The 20,726-nt window shown below is 45.7% G+C and overlaps 1 protein-coding gene and 1 pseudogene across 2 annotated transcripts in view; both read right to left on the minus strand.

The window, feature by feature from the left end:
* Nucleotides 1-8,125: 8,125 nt before the first annotated feature.
* On the minus strand, nucleotides 8,126-10,189 carry LOC309666061 (protein S100-A10 pseudogene; annotated as a pseudogene). Its single transcript has one exon. The product of its transcript is annotated as a protein S100-A10 pseudogene (transcript).
* Nucleotides 10,190-10,915: 726 nt separating this feature from the next.
* LOC309665996 (solute carrier family 23 member 1-like) overlaps nucleotides 10,916-20,726 on the minus strand; it is a gene marked incomplete at its 3' end in the record, with an annotated part of 72,479 nt that continues 62,668 nt past the window's right edge. Inside the window, exon 16 of the mRNA XM_082472999.1 lies at nucleotides 10,916-18,598. The remainder of the gene's footprint in view (nucleotides 18,599-20,726) is intronic.

The raw sequence follows: 20,726 nt of genomic DNA on the forward strand, positions 1-20,726 counted from the left end.
CCTCGCGGAATCCTCTGTGATCTGCCTGCCCTCGTTTTACAAATGGGGGAAACTGTAGTCCTAAGAGGCAAAGTGACTTGTGTGAAGTCACACAACCAGGTGTTGTGTTATCAGAGAGCTCTAACTCCCCAAAAAGCCTGCTTTCATTAATAAGATTTATTAACACCGCAAGAAAACCAAGGCACACTGTTCTGAGAAAAAAGGCAAGTTTCAGAACAATATGTATAATATGGTCCCAGTTTCTAGGGGAGCAAAAAAAAGGTATGTGTGTATGTGCTTGTGTGTACATTTTTAAAATTCAGGAAGATTATACACTAACCGCCTGTAGTTGTTTCCTTTAGGAGGTGAGACTCTGAGGGACTTTCACTTCCTATTTTTTATGTTTTTTTGTTTGACATATTTATAAAGTGCATATATTTTTGTAAGCAGGGAAATAGTCAATATCTTTGAGCCTCACTTTCCACCTACCTTCCAGAGTAATAATGAAAATGTATTTAGATAATGTATCAGTATGGAAAACGCTTAGCACAGTGAATAGCCCATCAGTAAATTGCAAGGTTTGTTCCCCTCTCCTTCCCTCTAATGGTATGGCTTTGTGTATTTGTCAAAATACTACTCAGAATCATTACTGCCACTCTGCTCGGATACTCCAATCCTACTACTTGGAAATTTATCCCCAAAGGCGTTCTGATCTGCACTAGAGAAACCTGAAAAGATAACAAAAAGCAAAACCCGTGGCAAGACAAGGTAGAGACCTGTTCCACTCTGCCTGCTTTACCTGTCTCCACAGGTGTAAGCATACCCCAGGCAAACAGCCTTGCTGCACAGGGCAGGCAAGAAGAGTCGCCTCTGTGATTACTGAGGCCCCAGGCAAATCCTGTTTTGACTGGGATCTCAGATCTTCAAAAGTGAACTTGGGAAATCCTGACAAGCAGCCAATGCCCAAACCTCCCCCTACAGGAAAGTTGCGAATTAGATTCCCCTAAAGGCACCTGAAGCTGAAGCCACAGCTCCCACCTCCTGCACCTCCAACGGCCATGGCAATTTCAGACCAGAGCCTATAAAACCAACTAAGACTGGTTTTCTGATCAACAAAATGCAGCTCCTCTGGGCCTTAGTAGGAGCTTTTTCCTCTACCAGGCATACCTTCTCCCAGATACCCATATGGATAGCTCATTTGAGCAAACACACAAAGGAGGCTGCACACGTTTACACTAATGTCACCTTCTCAGAAAGGTCTGATCATCCTGTACAAAATAGCAGTTCTATACCTCCAGAATTCCTAGCCCCCTTGCCTTGCTCTATCTTCCTCCATAGCACTTATCACTATCTGACAAACTAGATATTTTTCTTATTTATTGTCTGTCCCCCTCCCCCCTCAAAAATACAAGCTTCATGAGAACGGAGATTTTTGTCTGAATTGTTTGTTACTATATCCCCATTGCCTAAAACAGTGTCTGGCTTATAGTATAGGCTCAATAAAAATTTACTGAATTATAAACGAGGACAAATTCAGTGTGGACCCACCACATTCAAGCAGGACAGCCCAGTTAGAGGGAATGTAAACTCTTGGGTCACTCCAGTGTGTAGGCTCTGTGGGCTTCTGACCGGTTTCCTGTCCAAAGCATTCCTCTTCCCCCATCTTCCCTTCCTACCATTTTACTCTCTCTTTAAAAATTTTTGGAGACATTTAACTGAGTTGTCTTTATGTAACCGGAGAAGGCACTAGATTCTCCAGCTCACTCATTAGCTCCAGCATGTCTGATTAAGCCTTTACTGGTTATGCTCTGGCGCCTGCTATGAAAGTAACAGGTAGACTGATATTCATTTAAGCAGGTGCTATTTGGGGCCGCAGCAGTTCCATTATACAAAGAAAAGTATGCGGGTGCCCACAAAGTGAACCACAAGTTATCTTTTCTTCCAATCTAATAATCTCTCTTTGCCCTTGAGGCTTCGAGTTGGGAGAGAAGGGAGGACAAGGAGCATGGGGATGGGACGAGGGGTAAACATTTAATGAACACCTACTAGATGCCAGGCACTGTGCTAGGTGTCAGGGACACAATTATATGCAAGACCAGGGTGCCTGCCCTCCGGACTAGCTCTGGCTGGTTGGAGGAGCCGGATGACTGAAGCACACACCCTCTGGCTTCAGAGTGGAGGCTGGATTGGATGGGAACAGGGCTGGAAGGAAGATGGAGGCCAGCGAGGAGCCTGTGGCACTCCAAGCAAGAGATGAGACTAGACTGGTGGCAGTGGGGATGAAGACTGCAGGGGCAGGGGTAGGATTTGGGAATTATGGAGGAGTGGAATCAGCTCAACTTGGTGATTAATTAGCTAAGATGAGTGAGGAGCAGAGATAGTACGTGATTGGCAGGTTTCTGGCTTGGGCATCTGGGTGGATGATCGTGCCATTTGTGGGCAGAGAGAACTCCAGAAGAGGAGACCATGGGACATCCAGACACACTCTTTTTGGTAGAAGCTAAAACAAACAGGGACCCATAAACAGTAAGCAGTACTGGGACCTGAAGCACGGCTATCCTACCCCACCCTCGTGAAGGCTTCAGCTGTTACCTGTACACTGATGACTCCCAAATCTTACCTCCAACCCAGACCTTTCTCCTGAGCTGCTACCCAAATACCTAGGGACATTTCCACTTGGGTATCCTACAGGCATCTCAAACTTAATTGTACCAGTTGCGTTCAGAAGCATTTTTGGAGACTCAGTTCAGAACGGTGAAGGAGGCTTTAGTCCTGCTACCTTCGACTGTATTGGGCTGGCCAACAAGTTCATTCAGTTTTAAGTAAAAATAAAAGGCACGTTTTTCATTTTCACCAAGAACTTTATCGAACAACGTATTCATTAACTGAACGAACTTTTTGGCCAACCCAGTAGAGCTCAGTTCCTATTTCTCCAGCGTGTGATTGTGTCACCACCTGCATCAGAATTACTTCAAGGTCTTGTTAAATTACAAACTCACGGGACCAACCCAGACCCACTCAATCAGAATTGCTTGGGATGGTGCCTGGGAATCTGCAGTTGGACCAAGTTCCAGGGGATTCTTAGGAACACGCATGTCTGAGAGGAGGATAGAAGGGATCAGCTACCAATTCACAGAGCTTCCACGAATAAATGACTATTTTAAGCTTAATAGTAATAGTAATAACCATAATATTTGTAGCTGCAAAACACTTTTACATACCTTATTTCATTTGAACCTCTTGCAGCCCTATGAAGTCTTTTTCCCCTCATCTTAGAAATAAAAAACTGAGATTCAGGGAGACTAAATGATTTATTCAAGGTCTCAGGTTGACGTTTCTGATTCCAAGTCCACCAGTGCTCACAGCAGCAACACTGAATCAGTCAACTTGTGAGACAGGCCACGTGGCTGAATGAGGATGAATACACCCCACTTCTGAAGAGTATTGGAGCTCAGACTCACCATGCAGGGTCTCTTTAATGGCTGGAGCATTCTGCCTGGGGCAGGGATCGATCAGTTTAACCCTGGGTACCACAGATAACAGATCAGAAGTATAAGAGCACCTGGAGCTCTCTAAGGTTCTGGGGTACCTTAGAATTTCACCTCTTGCCCTTACTTCTAATCTTGATGTTCTGGGCTGCCCTTTGTTTAACCTACAATTTCTGAGATTTCTTTCCACCCAGTCGTTTGCCTGACTCTGCCTGTGATTGTTCCCTTGAACTCCTATCCTTTAAGACTCAACCTAGTCATCCCTGGCCCTCACCCCTCAGCTTGCACTTGGTGTTTCCCTCTCTCTGTTCCCATGGCTTAGCGCCCTGTTTGTGCTTATCACATTGCTTTGTAACTATCTGTCTGTCTCATCTCCTTGATTATAAACTCCTGAGAGCAGAGAGTATGTCTGGCTGATCCTCCAATTCCTAGCATAGTCCTTTGAAAGGAGGTACTCAAGAGCTGTTTGTTGAATTAATGAATGAATGAAGCCCACCTGGCTGTACTGCCTGGGACTCCAAGTTACACGCTCAGTACAGAGCTTCCATCACCATTGCCTTCAGCAGAGAAATCTTTTCTTACTGTGGTCAGTGCCATACAAAGTTCTGAGCACTTCTGAAAACTGGAAGTGGCCCAGCCCAGCTGATAACCCTTGGCCTTGCCTTAGGGGGCAGGCTGTTTACACATTAGCTCTCAGCCCACTGAAAATCAATGACATACAAATTAAAACAGATGCCCTTTTCACTTACTAAATTTGCATTAAAACATCTACTGGCCAGTGTTGATAAACATAGTAAAGTGGGCGTTCTCACAAAGCTCCAGAATGAGCTATTATACTTTCCTAGGGATGGCATTATAAATGATCACCGCCACCAACAAAAAAAATGTTCATACTCTTGAACCCAATGTACTACGCTTCTAAAATTTCCCTTAAAGTAATAATTTTAAAAAGACAAGATGCATGTAGAATGGGTTGTTTGTAAGAGCGCAAGTTATTTGTAATAATGAAAGTTATTTACAATAGTAGAAGCTATAAGTACTCAGAGGCCACAGTGAAGCATCCTCCAAGAACTTAGGAATGAGGAAACTGCATCTCCCACTGAGTGCTGAATGGCAGAATCAACCCAAAATGGATCAGAAACCAAAGACAAAGTCAATGGAAGGAGAGAGAAAAGCTACTGGCTCACAGGACTTGATTGAGGGCATCAATTCCCCAAATAAATATTGTGCCCATCAGAAGAAGTTTTGCACACAGACATGCAGAAATCAAGAGAGTGACCATGGGCAGAGCCCACTGAAGCCCTCGTGTGCATCTCGGCCAGCAGATGTCCTGAGTTCTGTTCTAGGACAAGACCATTCCCAAGATGAGAAGGAGGCACTAGACCACGAAAATGGGGCCATTAGAGGTAGTCCACCCTTTTCCTCGTTCCAAGCTCACCAGGGGACCATCTGATCACCCTGGCACTTGACCACAGGAAGAGTTGTGGCATTCTGGTGTCTTTCTCCTGGTAAACTAAAAAGGAGTTTACAATTACGTTAGCCTTCCAACACAGGCCAAAGGGGATGCCGTTTATGCCAGTGCTACCATGCACACTCCCTGTGTGTGCGATAGTTGTATTTCTTACTGAACGACAAGAAGGGTGGCATTCTGATGTCTCCCTCAGGCTCCTGTGCAGTGAAGTTAGCACAAATCAATCTTTCAGAAACTTCTCATCACTGGGCACGGCGAGAACAGTTCCAGCCGGCCTGTTCTTCACACCAACTGCACATGCAGGCGTCTAATCATGATTTCTACAGGGAAAGAGAAATCTGAAACAACCAAAATGTTCAACATTAGGGAAAAGCTTAAATAAATTATGCTATACCCGTCCCATGCAATATAATGTTGTCATTTAAAATCTTTTTTGCAAAGCCTACTTTATTACTTAGAGAAATAGTCACACTACATGTTAAAAATGTGTGATTCAGGGACTTCCCTGGTGGTCCAGTGGTTAGGAGGCAGGGGGCACGGATTCAGTCCCGGGTCTGAGGACTAAGAGCCTGCAAGCTGCGTGGCATGGCCAAAAGAAAACAAAACAAAACAAATGTGTGATTCACACTTCCAAAAAAATTTTAGGCAGTTTCTTATAAATTAAACACACAATTACTACATGACCCAGTAATCAAGCTCTTGGACATCTGTCCCAGAGAAATGAAAACATATCTTCACATAAAAACTTGTACATGAGTGCTCATAGCGGCTTTATTTAATCGCCAAAAACTGGAAGCAACCCAGATGTCCTTCAACTCTTTTTGGTAGAGGCTAAAATAAACAGCGACAACAGGCAACATGGCTGACCTACCTCACCTCCTCTAGTTAAACAAACTGGTACATCCATACCACAGAATAGTACTCAGCAATAAAGAGAAGTGAATTAGTGATACACAACTGGACAGATCTCAAGGAAATTATGCTGAGTGGAAAAAAACAATTCTAAAACGTTATATATATATATATATATATATATATATATATATATATATATATATATATATATCAAAAGGCAGTTATGATTCATTTATATAACATCTTTGAAAAGATAAAAATTAGACATGGAGAACAGATCAGTGGTTGCCAGGGGTCAGGAATGAGTGAGCGGGTATGAGAGTAAGGGGGTGTGATGATAAAAGGGCAAAATGAGAACTCCTTGTGGTACTGGAACTATTCTGGGTTTCACTGTGGTTGTGGATACATGAAACTACACACGTGATAAAACCGTAGAGAACTAAACACACACACACTCACAAATGTGTATAAGTAAAAGAGGGAAATCTGAATAATATCAGTGGATTATAAATGTCAATATGCTGGTTGTGATATTGTACTATAGTTTTTCCAAGATGTTACCATTGGGGAAAACTTGGTAGAGGGTACGTGGGATCTCTCTTTATTATTTCTTACAACTGCATGTGAATCTACAATTATCTCAAAACAAAAAGTTTAATTTTAAGTGCAATACAGAATTGTAGATGCAACATGATTGCTTTATATAATATTTTTGATCTATATGTACACACAAAATATTTACAATTATTGGCTTTAGGTAGTAGAGATTTTATGGGTGATTTCTGACTTTGTCTATATACTTTTTAATATTTTTCAAATTCCCTACCATGAACATGTATTAATTTTATTTTATAAATATAATGACTATCTTTAAATATAGCATGTTCATTTTTCATAACCATATCTTAGTGGCGACTCACACAAAGCTTTTATCAACTATCCACCCAAAACTTTTTAATATAAATGGATGCTAAACTAGGAATTCCCAATCCTATGCTTATACAATTCAGTTTTCAGAACAAAAGATAGGACCTTACACCTGAACTCTGATGATCAAGTTGTCCAGCTCCCTCAGTTGCAACATAAAGACCTTGGGTTAAGAAGAACCCTGGGGTCCTTCCAGCCCGTACAGCCCATGGGCCTCATGCTGGTATAAGGCACCTGCTGGGAACCTTGGTCTGTCTGTTTAGAGATTATCTCTAATATTATCCCAAAGACTAAAAGTGATCCACCTTCTCCCAGACCACATATCTCCTTTTTTTTTAAATAAATTTATTTATTTTTATTTTTATTTATTTTTGGCTACGTTGGATCTTTGTTGCTGAACGCGGGCTTCCTCTAGCTGCTGAGAGTGGGGGCTACTCTTCGTTGCAGTGCACGGACTTCTCACTGCGGTGGCTTCTCTTGTTGCGGAGCAGGGGCTCTAGGTGCGCGGGCTTCAGCAGTTGTGGCACGTGGGCTCAGTAGTTGTGGCACGGGGGCTCAGTAGTTGTGGCACACGGGCTTCAGTAGTTGTGGCGCACAGGCTTAGCTGCTCCGCAGCATATGGGATCTTCCTAGACCAGGGCTCGAACCCATGTCCCCTGCATTGGCAGGCGGATTCTTAACTAATGCGCTACCAGGGAAGTCTCGTGATCATATCTCTTGAGGAGTAGCTCAGATTAGAGTGAGAACTGCCTGCCTCCAGCCCTGTGCCTTCCACCCCACGTGGCAACAAAGTCCCCATTTGCACAGGGCAGTAAACCACCAATAATGGCATGAGACTGCCAGCAGCAGGAATCCATGAGTTTATGAGTCTATAAAATCATTCACTTTCACTGCTGGAACAATTCACGTTTCCTAGGTTAATAAGAAATATGCCTTCGCAAACACTGAGTTGAGGACAGCATGGGGGAATCCCATCTCTGTTGCCACGTTTCCTAAAAAACAACTCCTTGCTCTCTGCAATCCTGTTTCTACCTTCTGCAATAATTAGGGCAGCTTCCCCTGCCTGTCCCCCGCACCTCTCTCCGCCCCTGTATAAATATATTCTGATTCTCTGAAGAACCCTGACTAATACACCTTGCAAAAGTTTTCTCCACTTTCAAATGAATTCACCATTCCTTTAAAGTTGTCTAACATAAGGAATATTATGCAGCCATGAAAACAAATGAGGTAGATCTCTATGTACAAATATGAACTCATTTCCAACTCATATTATTGAATGAAAACAGCAAGTTGCAGAGTGATATATTTATGTAAAGTTCTTTCCTTCCAGAACTCACAAAACTGTATTTTCCAAGGGAATATCTGTAGGTACGTAAACATCTAGCAAAGGATCTGGGAGCAGTAGTTACATCTATGAAGGTGGAGAGAAGACCCAGGTGGGCTCAAATGTTTTCATTTTTATAAGGGGAATGTGTATTCTTTGTATAATTAAAATTCATTTTATGTAGCAAGTGAATAAAGGAGTTGACCAATGATTTGATTTACAAGAACTGAACCTGCCTGACCCGTGGTCTTCCTCATCCTTTCATTTCATCCTTCCAGCTCTCCAGGGTCAAAACCAGGGAGTCACCTTTGACTCCCCTCTTTCTGTGGTGTCCTCCCACCATCAACCCATCAGGATATTCTGTGGGCTTTGTCTTCAATATCTAGTGATTTCTAACCTCGTCCACCACCAGCTCTCATATTTTCTCACCTGTGTTATTGTAAGGGCTTAACTCGCCTCCAGGCTTCCCCCATCACTTCCTCACTGCCTCTTCTTGATACGGCAGCCAGAGAGGTCCCAGGAAAGCTCTGCCCCCTGCCCTTTGCTCCTCTAACCTCATCTCTCACCATCCTCCTCCTCACTCACTCTCTCGCTCTGCTCCAGCCACAGGGATGCCTTGCTCTGCACTTGACACAACCCCGCCCAAGGGGTTTTGCATTTGCTATGCCCTCTACCTATTTAAAGTGGACCGCCTCCCCCTGTACTCCCTATCTCCCTCCCCTGCTTTATTTTCCTTCTTAGCATTTATCATATCACCATCTTTTTAGGAACGAAAAAAAGGAAGTTGTTTATTGAGGGCAAGAGGATGTGACCAATATAAAAATCAAAAGCATATCTGGGACTTCCCTGGTGGCGCAGTGGTTAAGAATCCGCCTGCCAATGCAGGGGACATGGGTTCAATCCCTGGTCCAGGAAGATCTCACATGTCGCGGAGCAACAAAGCCCGTGCGCCACAACTACTGAGCCTGTGCTCTAGAGCCTGCGAGCCACAACTACTGAAGCCCGCGCGCCTAGAGCCCATGCTCCGCAACAAGAGAAGCCACCGCAATGAGAAGCCCGTGCACAGCAAGAAAGAGTAGCCCCCGCTCGCCACAATTAGAGAAAGCGTGCGCACAGCAACGAAGACCCAATGCAGCCATGAATAAATAAATAAATTTATTTTTTAAAAAAAGCTTATCTGGCTTTAACTGACTCTGCTTTCTCTGCTTGTCAAATGGGAGTTGGATTTTATTTGTACATTTTCTAAGGGGCCCTATCTGCTCATGAAATCCTTATACAGGGGGAAGCTATGGGACAGATTCCTTAAGCACCCCAGCGGGAGAACTCTAATCATGGTGGGAGTAATTGCTCCATGCTGCCTTCTTCTTTCCCTTCTGCTTCATGTGTACCACAAAATAGTCATCGCATGCAATAGTGAGCCCAGCATTTAGCAAAAAGAAGCTCTGGATGTCCACTTAACCATCTTACTACTGGTCCAGGTCCTTCAATATTTTGATTTTCCAAAAATCCAGGGAACTCCTTTTCCATGAGTATCCTCAGGTCCTCCTTTGTAGAGTAGACTTTATCCCCAGCAATTTGTGAAACGTGAGCATCATGGTTTCCATGGCATGTTCCATTTGACATGGCCTTTCAGTGAGGTCTGTTGAAACCTTAGCGGAAGGTGTGGAGGGGTCACTTGGCTAGCTGGGATGCGGGCTTAGTTTATCACCTTCTAATATACTATAAACACATTTGTCTTTTTTTTTTTTTTTTTAATCTTCCCAGGACTAGAATTAAAATTCAACAAGGATCAGCACTTATGTCTGTTTTGTTCATTGTCATATCTCCAGCACCTAAAACAATGTTTGGCACATAGCGGACATGCAATAAATATTTCTTTAATGGGGAATTCCCAGGCAGTCCAGTGGTTAGGGCACCATGCTTCCGCTGCAGGGGGTGCAGATTTGATCCCTGGTCAGGGAACTAAGATCCCGCATGCCATGCAGTGTGGCCAAAAAAAAAAAAATTATTGAATGAGTAAAGAATATATTTGACCACAAAGTTTCATGAGTTACACTATAATAATGGGAAAAAACCCAAAATGAGACCACATTGATTAGCTTTTGAATTTTGAGTAAATCACTTAGCCTCTTTTTTTTTTTTTTCAATTGTACAGGGATTTCTAGAAATTTTTCATCCATGACTGAAACTCTATACCCATTAAACAGCAATTCCCCATTTCCCTCTGGCAACTCCCCCAGCCCCTGGCAACCACCACTCTACTCTCTGTTTCTATGAGGTTGATTACTCTAGATGCCTCATATAAATAGAATCATGCAGTATTTCTCATTCTGTGACTGGTTTGTTTCACTTAGCATAATGTCCTCAAGGTTTATCCATCTTTTTTATGACTGAATGATATTCCATTGTATGTATATACCACATTTTCTTTATCCATTCATCTGTCGATGGATATTTAGGTTGCTTCCACCTCTTGGCTATTGTGCATAATGCTGAAATGAACATGCGTGCAGACATCTTTTTAAGATCCTGCTTTCAGAGAAAAACAAATATCGTATATTAACGCATGTATGTGGAACCTAGAAAAATGGTACAGATGAGCCGGTTTGCAGGGCAGAAGTTGAGACACAGATGTAGAGAACAGACATATAGACGCCAAGGGGGGAAAACTGCGGTGGGGTGGGGATGGTGGTGTGCTGAATTGGGCGATTGGGATTGACATGTATACACTGATGTGTATAAAATTGATGACTAATAAGAACCTGCAGTACAAAAAAACAAACAAACAAAACAACTAATACTAAACTTTCATTGGGTTATTTGTATGGAAATATGTTAATATAAATGTTTCAAAAAAAAAAAAAAAAGATCCTGCTTTCAGTTCTTTCAGATAAATACCTAGAAGTGGGATTGCTGGATCATATGTTAGTTCTATTTTTAATTTTTTTAGGAACCTCCATACTGTTTTCCCTAATAGTTGCACCATTTTACTATCCCAGAAACAGTACACAGGGTTCCAATTTCTCTACATCCTTGCCAGACTTCGTTTGTTTGATAATGGCCATCCTAACAGGTATGATGTGATATCTCATTGTGGTTTTGGTTTGCATTTCCCTGATGATTAGTGGTGCTGAGCACCTTTTCATATAGCTGTTGGCCATTTGTATGTCTTCTTTTCAAAAACCTCAGTTCATGTCCTTTGCCCATTTATTAAAAAGTTTATTTGTTTTTTTGCTATTGGGTAGTAGGAGTTCCTTACATATTTTGGATATTACCCCTTATGAGACATAAGATTTGCAAATACTTTCTCCCATTCTCTGGGGTGCATTTTTACCCTGTTGAGTGTTTCCTTTGCTTTGCAGAAGGCTTTTAGTTTGATGTCTATTTTGTCTTTCGTTGCCTGTTCTTTCAGTGTCATATCCATGAAATCATTGCCAAAACCAATGTTATGAAGATTTTCCCATATGTCTTCTTCTAGGAATTTTATAGTTTCAAGCCTCAACTTTCTATATCAGTATTTGTATAGCTCTTTCTACGTTTCAAAACACTTTCATATACATTAAACCCTTAAAACAGAAACCCCAGAAGGAGGTCCCTTGGTGCTGAGTCATGATGACAGGCCCTGAGCCTTTGGGAGTTTTACTCTAGAGGTCAGGGGAGGATGGGTACTCTCACCCTGGGACATGTCTTGGTAGTCATATATCTGCCCTTCTACAGCAGAAAGTGCCCAGCCATGCTGACGCAGCAATACCTGCTCCCCATAAAGGAGCCTACTATATTCCCAGCCTCTCCTGGAAGCCAGAATCTGGCCTTGTGCAAAGGAAATGGAGGGCAAAAGCCCATCTGAGATTGCATCCAAGGTTCCTCTTAGCAGAAGTGCTGGGAGCTCATAACTGGAGTCAGAGAATGTACCTCTCCATGGATCTCTGCCTTCCTCATCCCTCCCTATAAGCTACTGTCCACAGACCTCAGTTCACAGCTGAGGGTCTTTTGCTCTGAAACTTACAAAATCGTGCAAATTTCTCTCTGGTCAAAGATAGTTAATATTCCTTTCACTAAATGCCACCCAAGGAGGCGTGGTGAGCAGAAGACCAGAGAGAACTTTAGGTGTTTAGACCTTAGGCAGGTCACTGCCTTTCTCTGGCTTCCCCATCTATAAAATGAGCAAGAGAAGACTCTTCACAAGGTCATCCACAAGGATTAGGAACATAGTAGGTGCTCAATACACGATCCATCTCTCTTATTTTGTTTGGAGGAGATAGAGTCTGAGACCCTCTGCCCTTCATCACATGAAATGAATGGAAAACAATGTTGATGTAAATAATCAATAAACAATTTATAATAAGGGATAGAGGAGAGTTTCATGTGAGCCAAAATGAGGACTGTAGCCCAGGAGACACAGATTCAAAAAGCACTTGAATTGTGTTCCACTGGACCACAAAATGAAGGAGGCTTATATACGCAAAACCCATAAAATTACATAAGTTGTTTGCCAAGAATTAGGATTGGAGCTGGCACAAAGTAAGGGTGCTTGTTAAGCACGGATTGGTTGGGGCCCAAAATGGTTGCATAGTTACTAGGGGAGACCCTGAGACCATAAGGTTGCAACTGGCAGCTGCTAGCAGATATTGTTTTGAAAACAGCTGATGATGTCCTTGAGTTTGAGATAGTTCAGAAAATTCAGGAGTTGATGCAAGAATGTGTCTGAAACCACATCCACAATGGCCACCCGGCTCCATTGGAGACGCCTGAACCACAGTTCCTCCGTTTTTATTTTTACATGATCTTAAATACGTCATCCGCAACAATGGAGAACAAGTGAAAAAGGCTGTTTCTCCAACCAGAAAGTTCAGGCCGAGGACACAGAACACAGGTGGCCATACTGGCTTGGCATTAACGCAAGAATGTTAGCTCCCCGTTGGGACAGGTGTGGAGCTGGATCTGAGGGGAGGAAGTGCTCTCAGACTGGTGGAGGGCAGGGGTATTTCAGGGCGGAATCTATGCTACTTAGGGGGCTGGCATTGGGGGCAGGATCTATGTTACCATGCGGAGGCATGTACAGGGCAGGATCTCTGATACTGTGAGGGAGGGGTCAGGGTCAGAAGGTGATGGGGTGTGTTGGCTGTTGCCGTGGAGAACTCTGATTGTATCCAAAGCTGGTGAGAGGCCACCCGGAGGTCCCAGGGTTCATGAGCAGAGCCTCCTGCCTCACAGCTGCGGGGAAGGTTGACTGAAGTGGACCAGAGATCTTCACTTTCTATAAAGAAATCAGGCTGCGGCAGGTAAGGAACCCTCTTAGCAACATCCCACCCCAGGACTGCATTTCTTCTGGGTGCAGATCTGCTCCCCAGTGGGCCTCATCCAGTGAGGCAGATGAGTGTGGGGTGGTGGTTGATGGGGGGAGGGGGTGACTAGATGAAGGCCAGGCAGGTTGGTTCCTGGACCTCTGTGTGCCCTCTCGGTGCAAATGTAAGGCTCTCCAAGACAGAGGTACACAGACTCCTGAATGCCCTCTGCTCGCAGGGGGTCTCAGCAACTCTGAGGCTGGTGGTGGGAGGCAAGGAGCAGGGCCAGGGAAGAGAAACCAGGGAGTGGGGGAGGGGAGAAAAGCCGCTCCTCAGGGACCCTCGGTGACCCTGGGTCATGGACAGCCAGAAGGGACAGGGCCTCAACCTAGGCAGAATTTGGTTTTAAAATGAACATTTTACATTCACCTGGAAAAGGAGAAGGAGAATTTGCTCCTACTGGGTGCTTTCCATGTGGCAGTTTCTTCCTACACAACACAAAGTTTAATTTAATGTTCCACCAAAATCCGAAGCTGAATTTCAGGAGTGTCCACCGCGTGCCAGGTACCCTATTTGTCTGCTTTAGGTAGAACTCATGATCCTCACGGTCACTTTGAGGTGCATCCTGGATCAGAATCCCAATCTGAGTGCCACCAGGCCCAGGATGCTTCAGTGAGGCCGTGTGACCTCAGGTTCACCCCGGGGTGAAGCAGCTTGCCCCAGGTCAGAGAACAGCAAGGGGCACCTGGCCTGGCTGCTGCGTCCTAGGGTAAAACTGAAGGTGTGGGAACACCACATCCTGAAACATTCAGGGGTGCAAGAACTCAAGCAAAAAGAAACCTAGACACATGAGTCTATCTATATTTGGGGGAAAATGAATTTTTTCCCCTAAGCTGGAAGAATATCTGTTTCCTCTTGTCTCAAAGAGTCAGCACCTTTTCTCTTTTCTTCTTGCTATTTTGATCCCACCTTTAAAGGCCTCTTCTGCCCAGCCCCTCTTAAGCCCCACCCCCATTTCTTCTTCCCTAGTTTAAAACATCATTCCCGGGTTCCCCCTTTTATGCGTCTATTTCCTCACACCTGCATGCTCTCGTCTTTTCCCCTGAGACAGAGAGCCTCTGCTCTTGACCCTTTATTGACCTCCTCTTCTCTAAGTCTCAGGATAACCCCATAAGGCAGGTGTCAGAGCCCCGTCTGAGGGATGAAGATACTGGGGCTCCAGGTCAGGTGAGCAGACCCAGTCGGAGGACATCCGTTCAGTTCTCTGTGGGCACATACAAGCCGTTTGGGGTACCTAAGGTGACACAGGTATCCCCTCCCTGCCCCCTGGGCCTCTGCTTGGAAAGGAACCATGGGCAAAGGTGAGAAGTTCAGCCCTGCCCCTCCCCCTCTCTCCCCGCCTTCTTGTGCCGCCTTCAGACAAAATGTTACTCTGTTTCTTCCACTGCCTGCACCCTCATTGGCTGGCCACCGCGCGTCCCCATTGGCTGTGGGCCCGGTGACACACTGCGATTGGTTCCTGCGCCTGTGCCGAGGTGCTGGGTCTGTCTGGCCCGGGCCGAGACACGGTCCGCACTCTGGTTGGCACGCGAGGCCGGTGACCGCTGCCACCGCTGTCAAGCCCTCCGGCGGCGCGCGTGTTCCGGGAGTGGGGACGTCGTGTGCCTGGGTGCCCATCTCCCTCCGAGGGTGAGTCGACTCAACGCTGTGGAGGGGCAGGGCTGACCTTCTCACCTTGCCGGCCGGCTGGCTCCTCCAGAAAGCTGCACTTGTCCTTGTGGGTGTTTATGTACATGCAATTGATTCAAGCCCCTGGATCCAAACAGGTGAACATTTAGGTCTGGGTCCAGACTTTAATAGGAGCGTTTGTACATGTCATCTTGACACCCTACATATTTCTGAGACTGATTTTGGATGGGTTTTTTTACATGATCTGATAAGCATAGGGAACCAAAGGAAGCTGCCGGTGGGTTGCAAAACATTATCCAGTATCTTGTATGCGTTTGCTTAGGGTTTGCTAATGAGACTGGATCACACTCATATGTTTTGCAGACTGATGCTTAAAAATGATTGAAAGTTACTCTGAACCTTGGAGAGGGTGAAGTCATAGTTTTTAAAAGTTCAGCCTAGGGAGTTTTTAAAAATGTCAGCTCTAAATGGGTACTAAGTGGTGTTTTAATTAGAAAGTCTTTGGTAGTGAAAGTATAATTTGCTTTATACATGAGAGGTGATAAAAAATTATGGCATGATAGTATGAACCTTCACAAAATGCCTTTTTAGAAGAATGCATCAATGAAGCTGTCTTCTAACTTTGTGAGACTGAAGGTTACGCTTAGCAGGCTGATCTAATGAACAGGATTGAGCACAGTAAAAAGTTTTTAAAAAGGAAAAGATATCAGAGTTATGGCCATTCTGAAATGCCTAATATTACTTTTGGCCCCAGTTTCCCTCAGAATGAATGAGCTTTGCACAAAGTGCCCAGTAAACACTTGTTTACGGAGCTGCAGTCCCCAGAATTCCTTCCCATGCAGCTTCCCACGCTGTTGTATGCTCCTTCCTCCACTTCTGTTGGAAAATGAGCAGCTTGTGCTACTTGCGCTTGTCCCGGATAGTCACAGAATTGTGACAATGACCTTCCAGGGGTGGAAAGTTTAAACTATAATCTAGTTAAGGATTTTTTTCACCTCCTTTATCCAGATAAAGAAATTAAGATTTCAGGTTTCTTGGCTCATAAAAAGTCACACTGCTGGTTAACAAAGAGTTACAACCCAGGTCTTGAGCCAATCTATAATCCATCCTGCCTTTTCCCACACTGGTTCATCTCATTGGCTGGGTACCATCTCTGGGAGCATCCCTGCATCATCCTACCCACCGTGGATTTGTAGGACTAGCGTTCCTTCCACCTACTATCCCCGTACTGAGTTCCCCCAATTCTTACACCTTTCAGATGCCCGGACATTCACACTCACCCTCCAAACATGCCCCATTTCCTGAGCCAGAATAGGATACCCAGTTTCTTGCCCCTGTATAATCCCTCCCCACCTGTCTCACATGGCAATGGGCCAGGATCACCTTCAACGGCTTTTTCTTTTTTTTTTTTTTTTATAAATTTATTTATTTTATTTTTGGCTGTGTTGGGTCTTCTTTGCTGCACGTGGGCCTTCTCTAATTGCGGCAAGCGGGGGCCAATCCTCGTTGCATTGCACAGGCTTCTCGTTGTGGTGGCTTCTCTTGTTGCGGAGCACAGGCTCCAGATGCATGGGCTTCAGTAGTTGTGGCACGCCGGCTTCAGTAGTTGTGGCTCGCAGGCTCTAGAGTGCAGGCTCAGTAGTTGTGGCACACGGGCCTAATTGCTCCGCGACACGTGGGATCCTCCCGGACCAGGGCTCGAACCCGTGTCCCCTGCATTGGCAGGCGGACTCTCAACCACTGCGCCACCAGGGAAGCCCCAAAGGCTTTTTCTTTTTCAGCTTCTCAAATATGTGCTTCTCACTGTGAACCTTGTCAAGAGTTGAATTCATGAGATTGTAAATGCTTAGGATCCAGAGAGGTCTTTTGGGTCAGGGTTGAACTCGCTATTATTTCCTGCCCCCAGGGTTTTCTCTTAATGCTATCCTGTCTTATTCCTATTCTGATGCACCCCAGGAAGAACACTTTAGATGCTGGATACGTGGATCCTGATGAAGGATCGTACCAATTTGTTGGCAAAACAAGATTGAAATGAGAAATCTGTGTGGACTGGGGCTGAAAAACTTCTCAGAGAATTTGGGACTTAAACTGGGAATTGAAGGACAAGCTGACTCTAGAGAGGTAGAAACTGGGGGCAGGGAGGCATTCTCGGTAGGAGGAAAGAGAATGGGCCACAGAATAGGGGTTGGTGGGCAGGGCAGTAATGTATACTGCTGGGGGCAGTTTCCTTAACACACTTTGTATCTGCATAGGAACTTTAGGAGAAAAGGTTTGTTTTTGTTTTGTTCTGTTTTTAAATAAAAGATCACTTATTGATCTCATTTTTACCGTTAATTCCCCCATTCCTAGCAAAAGAGCCAAGCTTGCAAGAAGGCGGAGGAGGGTCCTGCCCTCCCCTCCCCCATCCAAGAACATGACTTCTGTGGTACTTGTCCTGGGCGAGCATCCCTTCACACAGATCACAGATGCGGACGGGACAGATCCAACTGTATTATTGCAACAAGAGGCTCTGTCTGAAAAATGTCCACCTAAGCTCCTGCTGGGTCCACAGTGCAAGTCAATAAAGATAACTTGGAAAGAATGGCTTTGGGGGATCATAGCAAATCATCCCTAGTGGAGAGCACGATGGAGCATCTAGGAATAGGATATTTAAAATTGCACAAGGTCTAATGAAGGTTAACATCTTGATTAGATCCTTGGCTTGATTCCCCACTGAAAGCAGAGTGGAAGGATCATCTCCCATCTTTTACTGCGGTGTTCCCATCTCCCAGCTCCTGACCTGGGGCGCCCGAGGCAGGCAGGCTGAGATGGAGGCCACAGCTCCCGGCAGCTGGGCAGATGCTCTGGCGCCATCCTCACCCCAGAGGCAGGCAGAGAAGGCTGCCCTCAGAGGCAGCAAGTGATGGGAGTGTCTGCCGGCTATGGGAGAGGTAGAGGGCTGCACCCTTATTCAGTGACTCGATAGTCCCCATAGCCATCCAGATATTTCCTGAGGAATGTGTTTGGGTAGAAGCCTGGGAGGAAACCCAAATTATCAGCCTGGGCACTGGGAGATCTCCAGACTCCCCACAAGCCCAAAGGCCTTTGGTATTCATATTCCTAGACTACTAGAGAATTTGAGATGCTGGGAGGACCCTGGTATTTTTTCCTCCATTTGTCGACCTAAATTCCCTGGTGTCCAGGCACATGCATTTCTCTTTCATTTAAACAGGTAAAGAAGACCTATGTTCTTCGGTTCAAAAGTTTCTTGTTTTTCTGTAGGTAGTTCAAAACCTTCACTGTTTTACTTTGCTCCCTATTAAAGATTTGTTGATGTCTGGAAATTGGAGACTACAAAAGCGTGGCCTCTGATGTAACCTAGCCCTCGGGCTGGATGGGCCTTTGTGATTCTGTGGCTGTCCTCCCGACACCGATGGCATAACTCCTGGTAATGAACGTTACAGGAGCTGAAAGGGATCAGTGCAGGCAACAAAAATGGCATCTACTTACCATCTTTCCACCACTGTTCTGAGAAGCAAACTGAGGGAAAGTGGACACCCTAGTGAAGACCACACTGGTGACAGGAGACTTGCTGTCTGACCTAAAAGATGTTTTAAAATCCCACATTACCTCATTGGGTTCATGGTCTCTGTGGCCAGTTCTCCCCCCTAGAACTTAGTGAGAAAGCTTTCTTCCACCTCCTTCCCTGATATTCCCTCTTCGAAGGAGATTTTGCTCCCAGCTGCTGTCAGCTGAGGTGCTTTGAGAGAGGGGCTGCTTGTCTGCGCCCCAGTGGTGGCTCAGCCGGGAAAGCAACAGAATCATCCGGGCAGCATGCCACCTACACAGACGCCTGGGCCACCCCAGGAGATGCAGATCCAGTGTTTCTGAGGCAGGGCCTGGGCATGTATATTTTCAGCGGTCTCGCCAGGTGGCTGACATACATCAAAACCGACCCAGGTCATGCATTGTCTCTGCCCAGCAGAACTGTGCTCAGGGGAGAGTGGACCCCGCGGAGAACTCCCATCCTAATTCGCTCAAACCCCAGTGCTGAGCACCTCCTGCGAGTATAGAGGGGATGACAGTGCAGCCCCCTGTTCAAACTGCTGGCAGAGCCATCCATGGCTCCATCTTCTATTAACACCGTTACATTATCAGCCTTAGAACCGCCTCTCTTAGAGAAGGGCTCCTGATTTGTAAAGTTAGATGTGACCAAGGACAACATAATGATCATTTTCAGAACCCACTGGAAGCAGTTCAAGGCAAACCAGCTTCCACTTCTCTGCCGTCACGTGCCTTTTTGCTTTCACATGTAGAAGAGTGCATTCTCTTCTTTTTGAAGGTACAGTATATATGCGGGAAAGTTCACGAATCTAAAGAATACACCTTGATGGATTTTTTTTTCATATACTACATACACCTGTGTAACTACTTCACAACTCAAAGAGGGGTGCCTTCTCACAGTAGGAAAGACCTCAAAGGGTGGGACACATACTTGTTCCACCTCTGACAGACTAAAGAATGGGATCTCAGGGTACGGCTTGCTCTCCTTGGCCACTGTGGTCAATTAACAAGCGTCTGGTGAGTACCTGCAAGGTCCTGGAAACTTCCTGGTGTAAAGCAGCTGTGCCCTTCAACTGTAAGTCAGATATGAGCACCTTGTGTTTTAGGAGTCGAGCTTCAATAACAGATTTTTTATCATCTGTTATTTATTGTGTATCTGTCATCGATTAGACTCATTGGTTTGGGACCTTTTACTTGGGAGTTGTTTCCCTTTCTTTCTGCTTCAATCCACCTTCCTTTTTCTTTAATGTTGTATCTTTATTATTTAGGGCCAAACAAAGGCTAGTACATTGCAGCTTCTCATGGAGCCCTCTGGAGAAGACAACAACCCCAGTGGCAGAGAAACGCCCTGGCCCCCGGCACAGCTGCAGAAGGTCGAGCCGCGCGTGGCCCGCAGACGCCTGTCCCAGGCCCGCCACCGAGCCACCCTGGCAGCCCTCTTCAGCAGCCTCAGCAAGATCGTTTACTCCCACTCCGATCTCACAGCCTCAAAGGTACGGGGACCTGAGGGTAGGGAGGAAAAGGTCCCACGCGTGGAGGGACTGTGGAGCTGAGATGGGGACTGGCCTGGAGCTCCCGCCCCCGAGGGCTGCGGCCTGGGCAGGTCAGCGGTCAGCTGCGGACCCCTCATGGCGCTCTGTCTGCTGCTGCATGTGGGTAAAGCCTGAGAGCCGGGCCTTACCTACCCGCTGCAGACAAGCCCGGCCTCGGAGGGGAAGTGACGGCCCGAGAGGCCCGGTGAGCCAGTGACTGCAACGCCCATCCCTCTCACGGGCAGTGGTGAGCCTCTAGCAGCTGCCCAGACCCTATGTCCCCAGCCCAAGCACACACACATACCCCAAAGCACACCCCCCAATACATGCCCGTGTGTGCCTCTCAGTTTTCATGCATCAACCAGGTCTTTCCCTAGGCGACAGGGCTCTCCAGGTAGGCATTTATTTTTTCCTGATCTTAATTTTGCCTTTCTCCTTATACAGCTTTTTCATTGCTGATCAGTGCCTCTGGTGGAGCACAGAAGGTTCCGGTGGGTTTGGGTGGTGGTGGAAGAGTGGAGTGGGTATCACTGCGGGAAGCATTTAGGAGGTCTCCAACAGGGGAGAGGTCCCCAACAGCCTCAAGGCCCCCCACCCTCTTTTAACAGAGGAGGGAACTGGAGTCCAGACGGG

This window comes from Balaenoptera physalus (assembly GCF_965194825.1).
Source record: "Balaenoptera physalus genome assembly, chromosome: 8".
Taxonomy (NCBI): domain Eukaryota; kingdom Metazoa; phylum Chordata; class Mammalia; order Artiodactyla; family Balaenopteridae; genus Balaenoptera; species Balaenoptera physalus.